The sequence below is a fragment of the Entelurus aequoreus genome, linkage group LG20 (assembly GCF_033978785.1).
Source record: "Entelurus aequoreus isolate RoL-2023_Sb linkage group LG20, RoL_Eaeq_v1.1, whole genome shotgun sequence".
NCBI lineage: Eukaryota > Metazoa > Chordata > Actinopteri > Syngnathiformes > Syngnathidae > Entelurus > Entelurus aequoreus.
The window spans coordinates 15,256,504-15,275,698 of NC_084750.1; the positions used below are offsets into that span (position 1 = coordinate 15,256,504).

Below are 19,195 nucleotides of genomic sequence, written 5' to 3' on the forward strand. Positions count from 1 at the left end.
GTGTGATGGTATGGGGGTGTATTAGTGCCAAAGGCATGGGTAACTTACACATCTGTGAAGGCACCATTAATGCTGAAAAGGTACATACAGGTTTTGGAGCAACATATGTTGCCATCCAAGCAACGTTACCATGGACGCCCCTGCTTATTTCAGCAAGACAACGCCAAGCCACGTGTTACATCAACGTGGCTTCATAGTAAAAGAGTGCGGGTACTAGACTGGCCTGCCTGTAGTCCAGACCTGTCTCCCATTGAAAATGTGTGAAGCCTAAAATAGCACAAGGGAGACCCCCGGACTGTTGAACAACTTAAGCTGTACATCAAGCAAGAATGGGAAAGAATTCCACTTCAAAAATGTGTCTCCTCAGTTCCCAAACCTTTACTGAGTGTTGTTAAAAGGAAAGGCCATGTAACACAGTGGTAAAAATGCCCCAGTGACAACTTTTTTGCAATGTGTTGCTGCCGTTAAATTCCGAGTTAACGATTATTTGCAAAAAAAAATGAAGTTTCTCAGTGTGAACGTTAAATATCTTGTCTTTGCAGTCTATTCAATTGAATATAAGTTGAAAAGGATTAGCAAATCATTGTATTCTGTTTTTATTTACCATTTACCCAACGTGACAACTTCACTGTTTTTGGGAAATGCTCGCCCTCCTCCCTTTCGTCCACCTCGGCCTTGGCTGAGATCGAAACCGAAAGTTAAGCACACACGCATCCTTGTCCATTTGACGCCATCAAAACTAGCGAGAACAACATCTGAATGTTTATCTCTTTGAGCAAAACGAAGGCCCAAGGCGAGTAACTTCCAAAGGTGCGCGTGTCAAAGTCCAGATCTGGGACCTCCGACCTGTTGCTAAAAAACGCCTCAAGCAAGGTGTGTTTTTAAAGGTGAGCTGTGTGCTCCTCTTTGGCTTCCTGTCATTAGGTTTGGCAGCGCCGAGCTGACGGACGACATGCCAGACAATGAAAACATTTCGCCACAAAAAAAATTGGCTTTCTTCCGCGTTCACAATAAACTGTCACACGCACAATTACCTTAATTTGTCAGTCATGCCGAAACAAAAGGTAGAGGAAAAACGTCATAGAAACCAAAACAACAAACTCATAGGCGTTCCCCCAGTTCCTGTCGTCACATTTCACGTTCCATTAAAACAGGAATTTAATTTTTGAAGCCGGTTCGTCTCACCTGTCGACGCAGCGCGACCAGGAGGTTGTTGGAAGTGTGATTATGAAAGCTCAAAGTGCCTGGTTCACATTCATGTACACACTGTACATTCTACACATTAGGAGAGAGACGACGTATTCAGGCTGTGCAAATGAGCGCATTAATGCGGGTTAATCATCAATTTCATTACAAATTGTAACGCAATTAACCCATCATGCAAAATGAAACACAATGAATGTCGATTAAAATGGAATAATAGTCATTGTAGTTACTATTGTAATCATTTTTTAAATGCATTTTTAACTGTTTTATATATAGAATGTTCTGTACTTACTGTGATTTTTATTTTTTGTTTTTTTAATCTTTTATCTTTCTGTTTTTAGCACAATTTTTTATAAATTTTTAACTGTGTTTTATATATAGAATGTTCTGTACTTACTGTGATTTTTATATTATTTTTAATCTTTTCTTTTTCTTTGCACTATTTTTATACATGTTTAACTGTGTTTTATATATAGAATGTTCTGTAGTTACTGTGATTTTAACTATTATTATTTTTAATCTTTTATCTTTGTTTTTTGCACCATTTGTTATAGATTTTTAATTGTGTTTTATATATAGAATGTTCTGTACTTAAGGAGATTATTGTTATTTTTTTCCGTTTTTAGCACTGTTTTTATACATATTTAACTGTGTTTTAAAAATATAATGTGTACTTTTTATTATTGTTGTTATTTTTAATATTTTACCTTTGTTTTTTGCAGTATTTTTTAATACATTTTTAACTGTGTTTAATGTATATAATATTCTGTACTTATTGTGATTTGTATTATTATTTGTAATATTTTACCTTTCTGTTTTTTGCACTTTTTTATGCATTTTTTTTATCATTGTTTTATATATGAAATATTCTGATTTGTATTATTGTTGTTATTTTTAATCTTTTACCTTTGTTTTTTGCAGTATTTTTTAATACATTTTTAACTGTGTTTAATACATATAAAATTCTGTACTTAGAGTGATTTGTATTATTATTTTTACTCTATTACCTTTCTGTTTTTTGCACTTTTTTATGCATTTTTTTAAACATTGTTTTATATATGAAATGTTCAGATTTTTATTATTGTTGTTATTTTTAAACTTTTACCTTTGTTTTTTGCAGTATTTTTTAATAATTTTTTAACTGTGTTTAATATATATAATATTCTGTACTTATTGTGATTTGTATTATTATTTTCAATATTTTACCTTTCTGTTTTTTGCACTTTTTTATGCATTTTTTAACATTGTTTTATACATGAAATGTTCTGATTTTTATTGTTGTTATTTTTAATCTTTTACCTTTTTTTTTTGCAGAATTTTTTAATACATTTTAACTGTGTTTAATATATATATAATTCTGTATTTATTGTGATTTATATTATTATTTTTAATATTTTACCTTTCTGTTTTTTGCACTTTTTTATGCATTTTTTATCATTGTTTTATATATGAAATATTCTGATTTGTATTATTGTTGTTATTTTTAATCTTTTACCTTTGTTTTTTGCAGTATTTTTTAATACATTTATAACTGTGTTTAATATATATATAATTCTGTACTTATTGTGATTTGTATTATTATTTTTAATATTTTACCTTTGTTTTTTGCACTTTTTAATGCATTTTTTAACATTGTTTTATATATGAAATGTTCTGATTTTATTATTGTTGCTATTTTTAATCTTTTACCTTGTTTTTTTGCAGTATTTTTTAATACATTTTTAACTGTGTTTAATATATATATAATATTCTGTACTTATTGTGATTTGTATTATTATTTTTAATATTTTACCTTTCTGTTTTTTGCACTTTTTAATGCATTTTTTAAACATTGTTTTATATATGAAATGCTCTGATTTTTATTATTGTTGTTATTTTTAATCTTTTACTTTGTTTTTTTGCAGTATTTTTTCATACATTTTTAACTGTGTTTAATATATATACACATATATATATATATATATATATATATATATATATATATATATATATATATATATATATATATATATGATATTCTGTACCATTTCAGGTGACTACCTCTTGAAGCTCATGGAGAGAATGCCAAGAGTGCGCAAAGGGTGGCTATTTTGAAGAAACTAGAATATAAAACATGTTTTCAGTTATTTCACCTTTTTTTTGTTAAGTACATAACTCCACATGTGTTCATTCATAGTTTTGATGTGACAATCTACAATGTAAATAGTCATGAAAATAAAGAACAGGCATTGAATAAGAAGGTGTGTCGAGTTCTGCATTTTGGGGAAGACGAAGAAAAAGGGCAGGATGGGGGAACTGCCAGCCTGTTATTAAAGTCTGTTTGGCCCAGCTGGCTATGGCACATGCTCAGCGTGCAGGAGGCGGATGAAAGGAAGGCAAGATAATGACCGGCTAAAGAGCGGGAAGGTCATGTGACTTCGTTTCAGCTCTTTTAACTCGTGTTCCTTTTTCAAGCTGCTGATGTTGACGCTCAGCACAACCTCACAAACTAGCCCTCTCACACTCGCGTCTTCATGAAAACCTGCATGCTCTTAACTAGTGCAGCAAATAAAACTGCACTTCCTTAATATGTCAAGTAAACTTATCACTGGAGGACGAGGCTTGACTTGCATTATTCCGCATGTATGAAAAACATTTAACAAAGAATCTTCAAAGTGGTCAAATTAGTAGCATAGTAGCGGCTTATAAAAGGGAGCAGCTAATTTCTGGATTTTTCTTTGTTTACAGCCATAATAAAAAATAACAAAAGCAACAATAATTAGCGGGTGTTCAATTGTTTGTGATATGGCGCCATCTTTTGGACGAATTTGCTCACTACAGCTGCTGCAGTGTCCTTCCGTTTAGTGCATTCAACCGGAATTAGAGTGCCCTTCAGTCTTCTGGCCATCCATAGTGTTTCTACTCGTATGGATTCTTCATCCCTACTAGCACCTTGTGTCAATTAGAAAAATCCCTCCTTTTTGGGACCACCCTCATTTTGATAGATGTCACCAGCAGGGGTGCTAATGAGACATTCTCTATTAGATGCAATGTTATTGGGACCATGATTTATGTCATCACTTGTTCACACCTCCTCATATGGAAGATACTTTTCCTTCTTCACGTCTCAAGAAGGGTGGAAATACAAGAACACACACACACACACACACACACACACACACACACACACACACACTCTTGTACTTGTTACCTTCTTGAGACCTGAGAAAAATGCCTACCTCTTTAGGACCAGCCTTTCTAGATATATAAAGATGTGTATTTACAACATTAATAATATATACATACTATGCAAATATAAAAAAGCTTGTGAAAAATGAGTCTGAATTTCACAAGAAAAAGGTCACAATTTCACAAGAAAAACTTAGAATTTTGGCAGTATTATAATAAAAGTCGTAATTTTACTCAACGCAAGTCAACATTTTACAAGAAAAACTGAACATTTGTGCAGTATTATGATAAAAGTTGGAGTTTTACTCAATAACAGTCGCAATTTTATGAAAATAGTCGTAATTTTACTCGACAAAAGTCACAATTTTATAAGAAAACTGTAAAGTTTTGGTAGTATCATAATAATAATTAGAGATGTCCGATAATATCGGTCTGCCGATATTATCGGCCGATAAATGCGTTAAAATGTAATATCGGAAATTATCGGTATCGTTTTTTTTATTATCAGTATCGTTTTTTTTTGTTTTTTTTGTTTTTTTTTATTAAATCCACATAAAAAACACAAGATACACTTACAATTAGTGCACCAACCCAAAAAACCTCCCTCCCCCATTTACACTCATTCACACAAAAGGGTTGTTTCTTTCTGTTATCAATATTCTGGTTCCTACATTATATATCAATATATATCAATACAGTCTGCAAGGGATACAGTCCGTAAGCACACATGATTGTGCGTGCTGCTGCTCCACTAATAGTACTAACCTTTAACAGTTAATTTTACAAATGTTCATTAATTACTAGTTTCTATGTAACTGTTTTTATATTGTGTTACTTTCTTTTTTATTCAAGAAAATGTTTTAAATTTATTTATCTTATTTTATTTGATTCATTTTTTTAAAAAGTACCTTATCTTCACCATACCTGGTTGTCCAAATTAGGCATAATAATGTGTTAATTCCACGACTGTATATATCGGCTGATATCGGTATCGGTTGATATCGGTATCGGTAATTAAAGAGTTGGACAATATCGGCATATCGGATATCGGCAAAAAGCCATTATCGGACATCCCTAATAATAATCAGAATTTCGCTTGGCAAAATGATGACAAAAGTCATCGTTTTACTCAAAAAATGTCACTATTTTACAAGAACAACAAAAAAAATTGGCAATATTGGGGTAAAGGTCAGAATTTTATATGACAAATGTCACCATTTTGCATGAAAAAAGTAATAATTTTACATGAAAAAGTAATTTTACGAGAAAACATTGCAATATTACAGAAGCAGAAAGAATATGAGAAATTGTTCCCAATTTTAGAAGAAAAAAGTCGACACATTTTGAGAAAAATACTGCTTTTAGTTCTTTTCTTTTTTTTTAAATTTATTGTTTGTAATTGGTTTTTAATCTTCATTATTTACTTCGTTATTTGCAGCAAATAAAACTGCACTTCCTTAACACGTCAAGTAGCCTTATCACTGGAGGACGAGGCTTGACTTGCATTATCCCGCATGTATGAAAAACATTTGACAAAGAATCTTCAAAGTGGTCACGAAGGCAGCTGAGATGCAAAAAATTTTTTCCTGCGGGTTATAAAACGCAGCAGCTAATTTATGGATTTGTCTTCGCTTACAGCCATAATAAAGAAAAACAAGCAACAATACTGAGCGGGTGTTCAATTGTTTGTGATATGGCGCCATCTTTTGGACGAATTTGCTCACGACAGCTGCTGCTGCAGTGTCCAGCCGTTTAGTGCATCCATCCATTTTCTACCGCTTGTCCCTTTTGGTTTAGTGCATTCAACCGGAATTAGAGTGCCGTTCAGTCTTCTGGCCATCCATAGCGTTTCTACTCGTATGGATTCTTCATCATGTGTAAGTCTTACAGTTTTTCTAGGAAAAGTAAAAGGAGCAATGATTGTCGCACACACACACACACTAGGTGTGGCGAAATTATTCTCTGCATTTGACCCATCACCCTTGATCACCCCCTGGGAGGTGAGGGGAGCAGTGAGCAGCAGCGGTGGCCACGCCCGGGAATCATTTTTGGTGATTTAACCCCCAACTCCAACCCTTGATGCTGAGTGCCAAGCAGGGAGGTAATGGCTCCCATTTTTATAGTCTTTGGTATGACTCATACTTAATAAAGCGACCCGCGTGTGATGTCTGCAGAGTGTTTTCATGCATATTTGTACGTGCTATCATAATGCAATCAAGCTAGCGTCGTTAGCATGAGCTAACATGCTAACACGTTTACAGGTGTCTGTGTTAGTGTTATTAACTTACCACGGCGCTCAAATTCCTCAGTGAATTCACCGACTAATTGAGTCTGTCTCGCCAGTGGGTCCATGACGGTGACTTCTGTTTTGTTTGATCAGCCGTTTTACTGCCGTGTCACAGACACTGTTTAGAAACAATTAAGGTATGTAAATAAACGTTTGCAGAACCCTGCTGTTTTCCAAGATGACGCTCAAGCGCCGAGGAAGAAAAGCTCACAAACTCACCCTCTCACGTCTCGATTAAATCCCACATGCTCTGACCGTGATCTCCGTAGTCCTCGCCAATCACGCTCTTCATCCCTCACTACAATGCACACACACACACACACACACACACACACACACACACGCACACACACACAGGAAGTGAGATTAATTTGTTCCTCTTCATTTCTCAACTTCTGCGTCTTCTCGAGGTTAATGTGTGGTCTAGTGTGTGTGTGTGTGTGTGTGTGTGTGTGTGTGTGTGTGTGTGTGTGTGTGTGTGTCCTGATTGATGCGTACAAGCCCAGGAGCATAATCATACACTTCCCAACGTCATTTTTCACTCTCAGTCTTGATGGATGAATTTCATGTATCTGATCACTGCTGCCTCAGCAATTAGGGGTGGTGTAGACCAGTGTTTTTCAACCACTGTGCCGCGGCACACTAGTGTGCCGTGAGATATTGTCTGGTGTGCCGTGGGAAATTATGCAACTTCACCTAATTGGTCCAAAAAAATATTTTTTTTGCAAATCAATAATTATAATAATGTGCCGTTTTCTAGTGCAGTGTTTTTTGGTATGTAAAAAGTTAATGTAAGGCTTAAACCAAAAATGAACAAAAGGCAAGTCCGGCTAGGAAAAGGCACTGGGTGTGCAAAACAAAAGTAAAACTGAACTGGCTACAAAGTCAACAAAAACAGAATGCTGGACGACAGCAAAAACTTACAGCGTGTGGAGCGGAGACGGCGTCCACAAAGCACATCCGTACATGACATGACAATCAACAGTGTCCCCACAAAGGAGGATAGCGTACGCACAACTTAAATAGTCTTGATTGCGAAAACAAAGCAGGTGCGGGCAATAGCACTCACAGGAAGGCGTGACGCTGCTACAGGAGAACACCAACAAAACAGGAAGGGTCACCAAATTAACAGCGCAAAACAGGAACTAAAGCACTAACACAGGAAACAACAAACTCAAAATAAGGCATGACAACCTGGTGGAGTTTCGTTTTTTAACCTTTTCTGCTGGTGGTGTGCCTCCGTATTTTTTTTTATGCAAAAAATGTGCCTTGGCTCAAAAAAGGTTGAAAAACACTGGTGTAGACTATAGGCATCTTTTTGGTGTGTGTGTGTGTTATCTTTCTTTTCTTTTTTTAACCTTAATAATAATTTGACATACAAAATATTTATGGTTCTATTTTGTGTTAAGAATTTCTAGAAACTTCCAGTTGGAAATGAACAGTAACGTTGAAATGAATTGTTGGGATGTTTTCTGTAATGTTACATGTTTTTTTGGATTATTGTTTGGATAAATACTTGGTAGTATTGCAACATTTATTAAATATTAAAAAAAAAAGATATTAAATTAAATTAATTGAGTTAACACATTTTTCAGATGATCGTTTCATTGAAAAATAAACTTTTTTTTTTTTTTAAACATTTCATATTTGAATCATAAATTAAGAAATTTAGATGACCATTTTCATTAAAACAATGTTCATGCTTTTATTTTATTTTTTCTAAAAAAATATCCATCATGACAATGACCGTTCATATTCCTGCCCGTGTTGATAACAAACATTTCGTATTTCAATTAAATCTATTTAAAAAAACTGATTACCATTTTTTTTTTCAAAATGTTCATACTTTTAATACAAATATAGTTAACCTTCAAACCAAATATCATTAAATATTTTTTGAAATATTTTTCAAATAATTTGATTTATTTTTTACAAACTCTAAGATATTTTTGTTTTTAATACAAACATTGTATATTTCAATCAAATTAATTAAATAGATAAAAAAATCTGATTATCCTCTCATTCGAAAAAAAAAAAAGTTTAATACAAATTATTTATTTAATACAAAATATTTAACATCCAAATAAAATATATTTAATTAATGAATCGTTTTTCAGATCATTTTATTTGAAAATAATTGTTCATATTTCTACATTTATTTTGAGTATTAACTGAAAAATATTTTATATTGAATCAAATGACACATTTTCTTCAGATGATCGTTTCATTGAAAAATAAACATTGTTTTTCTTTTAAAACATTTTATATTTGAAGCACATTAATTCAATAAATTAAGAAATTTGGATTGACATTTTCATTAAAAAAAATGTTCAGGCTTTTATTTTTATTATCCAAAAAATATGTAACATTTAATCATGAAAATTACTGTTTCGTATTCCTACCTGTGTTAATACAAACATTTCGTATTTCAATTAAATCTTTTTTTTTTAATTGATTACCATTTTTTTTCCCCAAAAAATGTTCATACTTTTAATACAAATATAGTTACCTTTCAAACCAAATATCATTAAATATTGTTTTAAATATCATTTTTAATTTTTTTTTTTTTTTTTTTTTTACAAATTCTAAGATGTATTTTTGTTTTTAATACAAACATACTGTATATTTCAATCAAATGAATTGATTAAAATAATTTGATTATCCTCTCATTCAAAAAAAGTATTGTCCTTTTATTCTTTTTATATAATACAACATTTTTAACATCCAAATAAAATATATTTCAATAATAAATCGTTTTTCCGATCATTATTTTATTCGAAAATATTTTTTCATATTTCTACATTTATTTTGAGTATTAACTGAAAAACATTCAATATAAAATCAAATGAATTAAATCTATTAATAGTAGATTTAATTTAAAAAACCTTGCATTATCTCTACATTTATTTTATGTGTACAAAACTAATAACGAAATACATTAAATCAATTACATTTTTTTCCGACTATAATTAAAAAAAAATATATATATATATATATTTCTACCTTACTTTAGAACATTTAATATAAAATAACAATTGCATATTTTATTTGCACTTCTACAACAAACCAGCGTGTACAACTTAAACTGCACATTTTATAACTAGAATTAGAGTGTGACCCAAAGAAATAAAAACCAACACATTTTTGACAAATCCAACAAAAGGTGCAGCAAATTTCAAGAAATTTGCACTTCAGTTTGTAAACAATTATTCCCCAAAGTTTCAGTTATGGAACTTGATCGCTTTGATCGCTAAGTCATCTTCTCTCCAAAATATGCACCAATTTGGAGGCAAAAGTGTCAATAACTCAAACTTCAGAATTACGATTTTGCATAGTGCCGTACTCTAAAATAAATAACATGCAGGGCCACATGAAACGACACGATGGGCCACAAATGATTTGGTGGGTCAATTTAAAAAGATGTGGCAGGCCACAAAAAAAGATGTGGCGGGGCAGATAAAATTGAAGCAGCTGGCCACGTTAATAATGTGGAGGGACCACATAAAATGACGTGAATGGCCACTTGAAATGATGCAGTGGGCCACTTGCAAAAATATTTGTTGAGCCACTTAAAAAGATGTGGCTGGCCACATATATAAGAGAGTGGACCCAGTAAAATGATTTGGTTGGCCAAATAAAAAAGATGTGGCGGGCCAGATAAAACAGAAGCAGCTGGCCACATTAATAATGTGGAGGGACCACATAAAATGATGTGATTGGCCACATGAAATGATGCAATGGGTCACTTAAAAAATATTTGGTGGGCCACTCAAAAAGAGGTGGCTGGCCACATATATAAGAGGGTGGACCACGTGCAATGATTTAGTGGCAAGAGTTGCTGGCCAGATAAAAAAGAAGTGGCTGGCCACATAAATAATGTAGCGGGCCACAATAGAATTACGCAACATACCACATTAGAATGATGTGAAGAGGCACATTAAACGATGTAGCGGGCCAGTTTAAAATGATGTGGCGGGCCACAATAGAATTAGGTGGTGGAAAACAAATGACGTGGGGGGCCAAAATAAAATTACGTAACAGGCCACATTAAAATGATGTGAAGGGGCACATTAAAATGATGTGGTGGACAACATTAAATAAAGTAGCGAGCCAATTTAAAATGATGTGGTGGGCTGCAATAGGATAATGTGGTGGAAAACAAATGATGTGGTGGGCCTAAATAAAATCAGGCAACAGGCCACATTAAGATGATGTGAAGGGGCACATTAAATTGATGTGGCAGAAAACATAAATGACTTAGCAGGCCACGATAGAATTATGTGGTGGAAAATAAATGACGTGGTGGGCCAAAATAAAATCATGCAACAGGCCAATTTAAAATGATGTGAAGACGCGCATTAAATGATGTGGCGGACAACAATAAATGACGTAGTGGGCCAAGATAAAATGATGTGGCGGACTACAATAAATGACGTAGCGGGCCAACTTAAAATGATGTGGCGGGCCACAATAGAATTATGTGGTGGAAAACAAATGACGTGGTGGGCCAAAATAAAATCACGCAACAGGCCACATTAAGAAGATGTGAAGAGGCACATTAAATGATGTGGCGGACAACATTAAATTATGTAGCGGGCCACTATAAAATGATGTGGCGGGCCACAGTAGAATTATGTGGTGGAAAACAAATGACGTGGTGGGCCAAAATAAAATTACGCAACAGGCCACATTAGAATGATGTGAAGGGGCACATTAAATGACGTAGCGGGCCATTTTAAAATGATGTGGCTGGCCACAATAGAATTATGTGGTGGAAAACAAATGACGTGGTGGGCCAAAATAAAATCATGCAACAGGCCACATTAAGATGATGTGAAGGGGCCCGTTAAAATGATGTGGCAGACAACATTAAATGACGTAGCGGGCCAATTTAAAATGAACGTGGCAGACAATAATAAATGACGTAGCGGTCCACAATAGAATTATGTGGTGGAAAACAAATGACGTGGTGGGCCAAAATAAAATCACGCAACAGGCCACATTAGAATGATGTGAAGGGGTACATTAAATTATGTGGCGGACAACATTAAATGACGTAGCGGGCCAACTTAAAATGATGTGGCGGGCCACAATAGAATTTTGTTGTGGAAAATAAATGACGCGGTGGGCCAAAATAAAATTACGCAACAGGCCACATTAGAATGATGTGAAGGGGCACATTAAATGACGTAGCGGGCCAACTTAAAATGATGTGGCGGGCCACAATAGAATTATGTGGTGGAAAACAAATGACGTGGTGGGCCAAAATAAAATCACGCAACAGGCCACATTAAGATGATGTGAAGGGGCACGTTAAATTGATGTGGCAGACAACATTAAATGACTTAGCAGGCCACAATAGAATTATGTGGTGGAAAATAAATGACGTGGTCGGCCAAAATAAAATCATGCAACAGGCCAATTTAAAATGATGTGAAGACGCGCAATAAATGATGTGGCGGACAACAATGAATGACGTAGTGGGCCAACTTAAAATGATGTGGCGGACAACAATAAATGACGTAGCGGGCCAACTTAAAATGATGTGGCGGGCCACAATAGAATTATGTGGTGGAAAACAAATGACGTGGTGGGCCAAAATAAAATCACGCAACAGGCCACATTAAGATGATGTGAAGGGGCACATTAAAATGATGTGGCAGACAACATTAAATGACTTAGCAGGCCACAATAGAATTATGTAGTGGAAAATAAATGACGTGGTGGGCCAAAATAAAATCATGCACCTGGCCACTTTAAAATGATGTGAAGAGGCACATTAAATGATGTGGCAGACAACATTAATAATAATAATAATAATGGATTAGATTTATATAGCGCTTTTCTAGACACTCAAAGCGCTTCACAGAGAAGTGAGAACCCATCATTCATTTTTACAACTCATTCATTCATCATTCATTCTCCGGTGTGAGCGGCACCGGGGGCAAGGGTGAAGTGTCCTGCCCAAGGACACAACGGCAGCGATTTTTGGATGGTAAGAGGCGGGGAGCGAACCTGCAACCCTCAGGTTTCTGGCAAGGCCGCTCTACCCACTACGCCATGCCGCCCCAAAAAACAAATGACGCGGTGGGCCAAAATAAAATTACGCAACAGGCCACATTAGAATGATGTGAAGGGGCACATTAAAATGATGTGGCAGACAACATTAAATGACGTAGCAGGCCAAATTAAAATGATGTGGCAGACAATAATAAATGACGTGGCGGGCCACAATAGAATTATGTGGTGGAAAACAAATGACGTGGTGGGCCAAAATAAAATCATGCAACAGGCCACATTAGAATGATGTCAAGGGGCACGTTAAAATGATGTGGCAGACAACATTAAATGACTTAGCAGGCCACAATAGAATTATGTGGTGGAAAACAAATAACGTGGTGGGCCAAAATAAAATCATGCAACAGGCTACTTTAAAATGATGTGAAGAGGCACATTAAATGATGTGGCGGACAACATTAAATGACGTAGCGGGCCACTTTAAATTGATGTGGCGGGCAACTATAAATGACGTAGCGGGCCACAATAGAATTATGCGGTGGAAAACAAATGACGTGGTGGGCCAAAATAAAATCATGCAACAGGCCACTTTAAAATGATGTGAAGAGGCACATTAAATGATGTGGCGGACAACATTAAATGACGTAGCGGGCCACTTTAAAATGATGTGGCGGGCCACAATAGAATTATGTGGTGAAAAACAAATGATGTGGTGGGCCAAAATAAAATCACGCAACAGGCCACATTAGAATGATGTGAAGGGGCACATTAAAATGATGTGGCAGACAACATTAAATGACTTAGCAGGCCACAATAGAATTATGTGGTGGAAAATAAATGACGTGGTGGGCCAAATTAAAATCATGCAACAGGCCACTTTAAAATTATGTGAAAAGGCACATTAAATGGTGTGGCGGACAACATTAAATGACGTAGCGGGCCAATTTAAAATGATGTGGCAGACAATAATAAATGACGTTGCGGGCCACAATAAAATTATGTGGTGGAAAACAAATGACGTGGTGGGCCAAAATAAAATCACGCAACAGGCCACATTAGAATGATGTGAAGGCGCACATTAAATGTTGTAGCAGGCCACAATAGAATTATGTGGTGGAAAACAAATGACGTGGTGGGCCAAAATAAAATCACGCAACAGGCCACATTAGAATGATGTGAAGGGGCACATTAAATGTTGTGGCGGACAACATTAAATAACATAGCGGGCCACTTTAAAATGACGTGGCGGGCCACAATAGAATTATGTGGTGGAAAACAAATGACGCGGTGGGCCAAAATAAAATTACGCAACAGGCCACATTAGAATGATGTGAAGGGGCACGTTAAAATGATGTGGCAGACAACATTAAATGACTTAGCAGGCCACAATAGAATTATGTGGTGGAAAATAAATGACGTGGTGGGCCAATTTAAAATCATGCAACAGGCCAATTTAAAATTATGTGAAGAGGCACATTAAATGGTGTGGCGGACAACATTAAATGACATAGCGGGCCAATTTAAAATGATGTGGCAGACAATAATAAATGACGTAGCGGGCCACAATAGAATTATGTGGTGGAAAACAAATGACGTGGTGGGCCAAAATAAAATCATGCAAAAGGCCACTTTAAAATGATGTGAAGGGGCACATTAAATGATGTGGCGGACAACATTAAATGACGTAGCGGGCCAACTTAAAATGATGTGGCGGGCCACAATAGAATTATGTGGTGGAAAACAAATGATGTGGTGGGCCAAAATAAAATCACGCAACAGGCCACATTAAGATGATGTGAAGGGGCACATTAAATGACGTAGCGGGCCACGTTAAATGACTTAGCAGGCCACAATAGAATTATGTGGTGGAAAACAAATGATGTGGTGGGCCAAAATAAAATCATGCAACAGGCCATTTTAAAATGATGTGAAGAGGCACATTAAATGATGTGGTGGATAACATTAAATGAAGTAGCGGGCCAATTTAAAATGATGTGGCAGACAACATTAAATGACGTAGCGGGCCACAATAGAATTATGTGGTGGAAAACAAATGACGTGGTGGGCCAAAATAAAATTACGCAACAGGCCACATTAAGATGATGTGAAGAGGCACATTAAATGATGTGGCAGACAACATTAAATGACTTAGCAGGCCACAATAGAATTATGTGGTGGAAAACAAATGACGTAGCGGGCCAACTTAAAATGATGTGGCGGGCCACATTAGAATTTTGTGGTGGAAAACAAATGACGCGGTGGGCCAAAATAAAATCATGCAACAGGCCACTTTAAAATGATGTGAAGAGGCACATTAAATGATGTGGCGGACAACATTAAATGACGTAGCGGGCCAATTTAAAATGAACGTGGCAGACAATAATAAATGACGTAGCGGGCCACAATAGAATTATGTGGTGGAAAACAAATGACGTGGTGGGCCAAAATAAAATCACGCAACAGGCCACATTAAGATGATGTGAAGAGGCACATTAAATGATGTGGCAGACAACATTAAATGACTTAGCAGGCCACAATAGAATTATGTGGTGGAAAACAAATGACGTGGTGGGCCAAAATAAAATCACGCAACAGGCCACATTAGAATGATGTGAAGGGGCACATTAAATGGTGCGGCGGACAACATTAAATGACGTAGCGGGCCAACTTAAAATGATGTGGCGGGCCACAATAGAATTATGTGGTGGAAAACAAATGACGTGGTGGGCCAAAATAAAACTACGCAACAGGCCACATTAGAATGATGTGAAGGGGCACATTAAATTACGTAGCGGGCCAACTTAAAATGATGTGGCGGGCCACAATAGAATTATGTGGTGGAAAACAAATGACGTGGTGGGCCAAAATAAAATTACGCAACAGGCCACATTAGAATGATGTGAAGGGGCACATTAAATGACGTAGCGGGCCACATTAAATGACTTAGCAGGCCACAATAGAATTATGTGGTGGAAAACAAATGACGTGGTGGGCCTAAATAAAATCACGCAACAGGCCACATTAAGATGATGTGAAGGGGCACATTAAATTGATGTGGCAGACAACATTAAATGACTTAGCAGGCCACGATAGAATTATGTGGTGGAAAATAAATGACGTGGTGGGCCAAAATAAAATCATGCAACAGGCCACTTTAAAATGATGTGAAGGGGCACATTAAATGATGTGGCGGACAACATTAAATGACGTAGCGGGCCAATTTAAAATGATGTGGCAGACAATAATAAATGACGTAGCGGGCCACAATAGAATTATGTGGTGGAAAACAAATGACGTGGTGGGCCAAAATAAAATCACGCAACAGGCCACATTAGAATGATGTGAAGGGGCACATTAAATTATGTGGCGGACAACATTAAATGACGTAGCGGGCCAACTTAAAATGATGTGGCGGGCCACAATAGAATTTTGTGGTGGAAAACAAATGACGCGGTGGGCCAAAATAAAATTACGCAACAGGCCACATTAGAATGATGTGAAGGGGCACATTAAATGACGTAGCGGGCCACATTAAATGACTTAGCAGGCCACAATAGAATTATGTGGTGGAAAACAAATGATGTGGTGGGCCAAAATAGAATTACGCAACAGGTCACATTAGAATGATGTGAAGGGGCACATAAAATGATGTGGCAGACAACATTAAATGATGTGGCAGGCCACAAAAGAATTATGTGGTGGAAAACAAATGACGTGGTGGGCCAAAATAAAATCATGCAAAAGGCCACTTTAAAATGATGTGAAGAGGCACATTAAATGGTGTGGCGGACAACATTAAATGACGTAGCGGGCCAATTTAAAATGATGTGGCAGACAATAATAAATGACGTTGCGGGCCACAATAAAATTATGTGGTGGAAAACAAATGACGTGGTGGGCCAAAATAAAATCACGCAACAGGCCACATTAGAATGATGTGAAGGGGCACATTAAATGTTGTGGCGGACAACATTAAATAACATAGCGGGCCACTTTAAAATGACGTGGCGGGCCACAATAGAATTATGTGGTGGAAAACAAATGACGCGGTGGGCCAAAATGAAATTACGCAACAGGCCACATTAGAATGATGTGAAGGGGCACATTAAAATGATGTGGCAGACAACATTAAATGACTTAGCAGGCCACAATAGAATTATGTGGTGGAAAACAAATGACGCGGTGGGCCAAAATAGAATTACGCAACAGGTCACATTAGAATGATGTGAAGGGGCACATTAAATGATGTGGCAGACAACATTAAATGAAGTGGCAGGCCACAAAAGAATTATGTGGTGGAAAACAAATGACGTGGTGGGCCAAAATAAAATCATGCAAAAGGCCACTTTAAAATGATGTGAAGAGGCACATTAAATGGTGTGGCGGACAACATTAAATGACGTAGCGGGCCAATTTAAAATGATGTGGCAGACAATAATAAATGACGTAGCGGGCCAACTTAAAATGATGTGGCGGGCCACAATAGAATTATGTGGTGGAAAACAAATGACGTGGTGGGCCAAAATAAAATCATGCAACAGGCCACCTTAAAATGATGTGAAGAGGCACATTAAATGATGTGGCGGACAACATTAAATGACGTAGCAGGCCACATTATAATTATGTAGTGGAAAATAAATGATGTGGTGGGTCAAAATAAAATCATGCACCAGGCCACTTTAAAATTATGTGAAGCGGCACATTAAATGATGTGGCGGACAACATTAAATGACGTAGCGGGCCAATTTAAAATGATGTGGCAGACAATAAATGACGTAGCGGGCCACAATAGAATTATGTGGTGGAAAACAAATGACGTGGTGGGCCAAAATAAAATCACGCAACAGGCCACATTAAGATGATGTGAAGAGGCACATTAAATGAGGTGGCAGACAACATTAAATGACTTAGCAGGCCACAATATAATTATGTAGTGGAAAATAAATGATGTGGTGGGTCAAAATAAAATCATGCACCAGGCCACTTTAAAATTATGTGAAGCGGCACATTAAATGATGTGGCGGACAACATTAAATGACGTAGCGGGCCACTTTAAATTGATGTGGCGGGCAACTATAAATGACGTAGCGGGCCACAATAGAATTATGCGGTGGAAAACAAATGACGTGGTGGGCCAAAATAAAATCATGCAACAGGCCATTGTAAAATGATGTGAAGAGGCACATTAAATGATGTGGCGGACAACATTAAATGACGTAGCGGGCCACTTTAAAATGATGTGGCGGGCCACATTAGAATTTTGTGGTGGAAAACAAATGATGCGGTGGGCCAAAATAAAATTACGCAACAGGCCACTTTAAAATGATGTGAAGGGGCACATTAAATGATGTAGCGGGCCAATTTAAAATGACGTGGCGGGCCACATGAAAAATATGGGGCAGTGCCAAAATAAAATAGACGCGCCACATTAGAATGACATATCAGGCCAAAATAAAATGTGGCAGGCCACTTTAAACCATGTGGCGGCCCAGATTCGGCCCCTGGGCCTTGAGTTTGACACCTGTGTTTCAGACCCACTTGAAGCTATTCAACTAGACTTTGTTACGTGTGCAGGTGTGGCGAGCAGCCAGGTGAGCACACATGAAGCGCCTGCATGCAGCACTCCCTCCACAGATACTCTTGCTTTGCTATTGTTCTGCCACACATTACGCCTCACCTCCTCACAATGCCTGCCCTCAGGGTGCTGCCCGCTCGCCCGCCTGCGTGCACGGGGGGAGCGCCCGGTTAAATTGACTGGAAACAGCCGGTTTGTTGCATAGCAATTGGCGTGAAAAAAGCAAAGAGAGGAGGAGGAAAATGGCGGCACATGACGGTCACATGTACGTAAACTTCTGTGAGGTCATCAAAGGGCAGCCAGAGTGGTGAAAGAAGATTAGACGCAAAGAACATAGGTCAGTACTATATTCTCTGACCTTCTTTCATTGATGTCAAACATGAAACGCTTCTTTTACCACCTTAACCACATGTGCTGCCTTTGGGGCCGCATACGGGACATACGTAGACCGGCTTGGCGTCAGGATCTGCCAGGCCGGCAAGTTGTGTCAGGCCCTGCACTTGAGTACACACACACACACACACACGTACACACTCTTGTATTTGTTACCTTCTTGAGACCTGAGAAAAATGCCTACCTCTTTAGGACCAGCCTTTCTAGATATATAAAGATGTGTATTTACAACATTAATAATATATACATACTATGCAAACATAAAAAAGCTTGTTGTGAAAAATGAGTCGGAATTTCACAAGAAAAAGGTCACAATTTCACAAGAAAAATTTAGAATTTTGTCAGTATTATAATTTAAGTCGTAATTTTACTCAACGCAAGTCAACATTTTACAAGAAAAACTGAACATTTGTGCAATTATATGATAAAAGTTGGAATTTTACTCAATAACAGTCGCATATTTACAAGAAAAGCTTAAGCATTTGGCAATTTTATGAAAAGTCGTAATTTTACTCGACAAAAGTCACAATTTTATAAGAAAAATGTAA

At 36.7% G+C, this 19,195-nt stretch overlaps 1 protein-coding gene across 9 annotated transcripts in view; it reads right to left on the reverse strand.

The window, feature by feature from the left end:
* Positions 1–19,195, reverse strand: part of LOC133635948 (transcription factor Sp9-like) — an 87,396-nt gene that overhangs the window by 13,089 nt on the left and 55,112 nt on the right. For all 9 annotated transcript variants that reach the window (XM_062029436.1, XM_062029440.1, XM_062029439.1 and 6 more), the window contains 2 exons: positions 6,881–6,959; positions 6,663–6,779 (listed from right to left, as the gene is read on the reverse strand). The gene's annotated coding sequence lies outside the window, so the exon portion shown is untranslated. The remainder of the gene's footprint in view (positions 1–6,662; positions 6,780–6,880; positions 6,960–19,195) is intronic.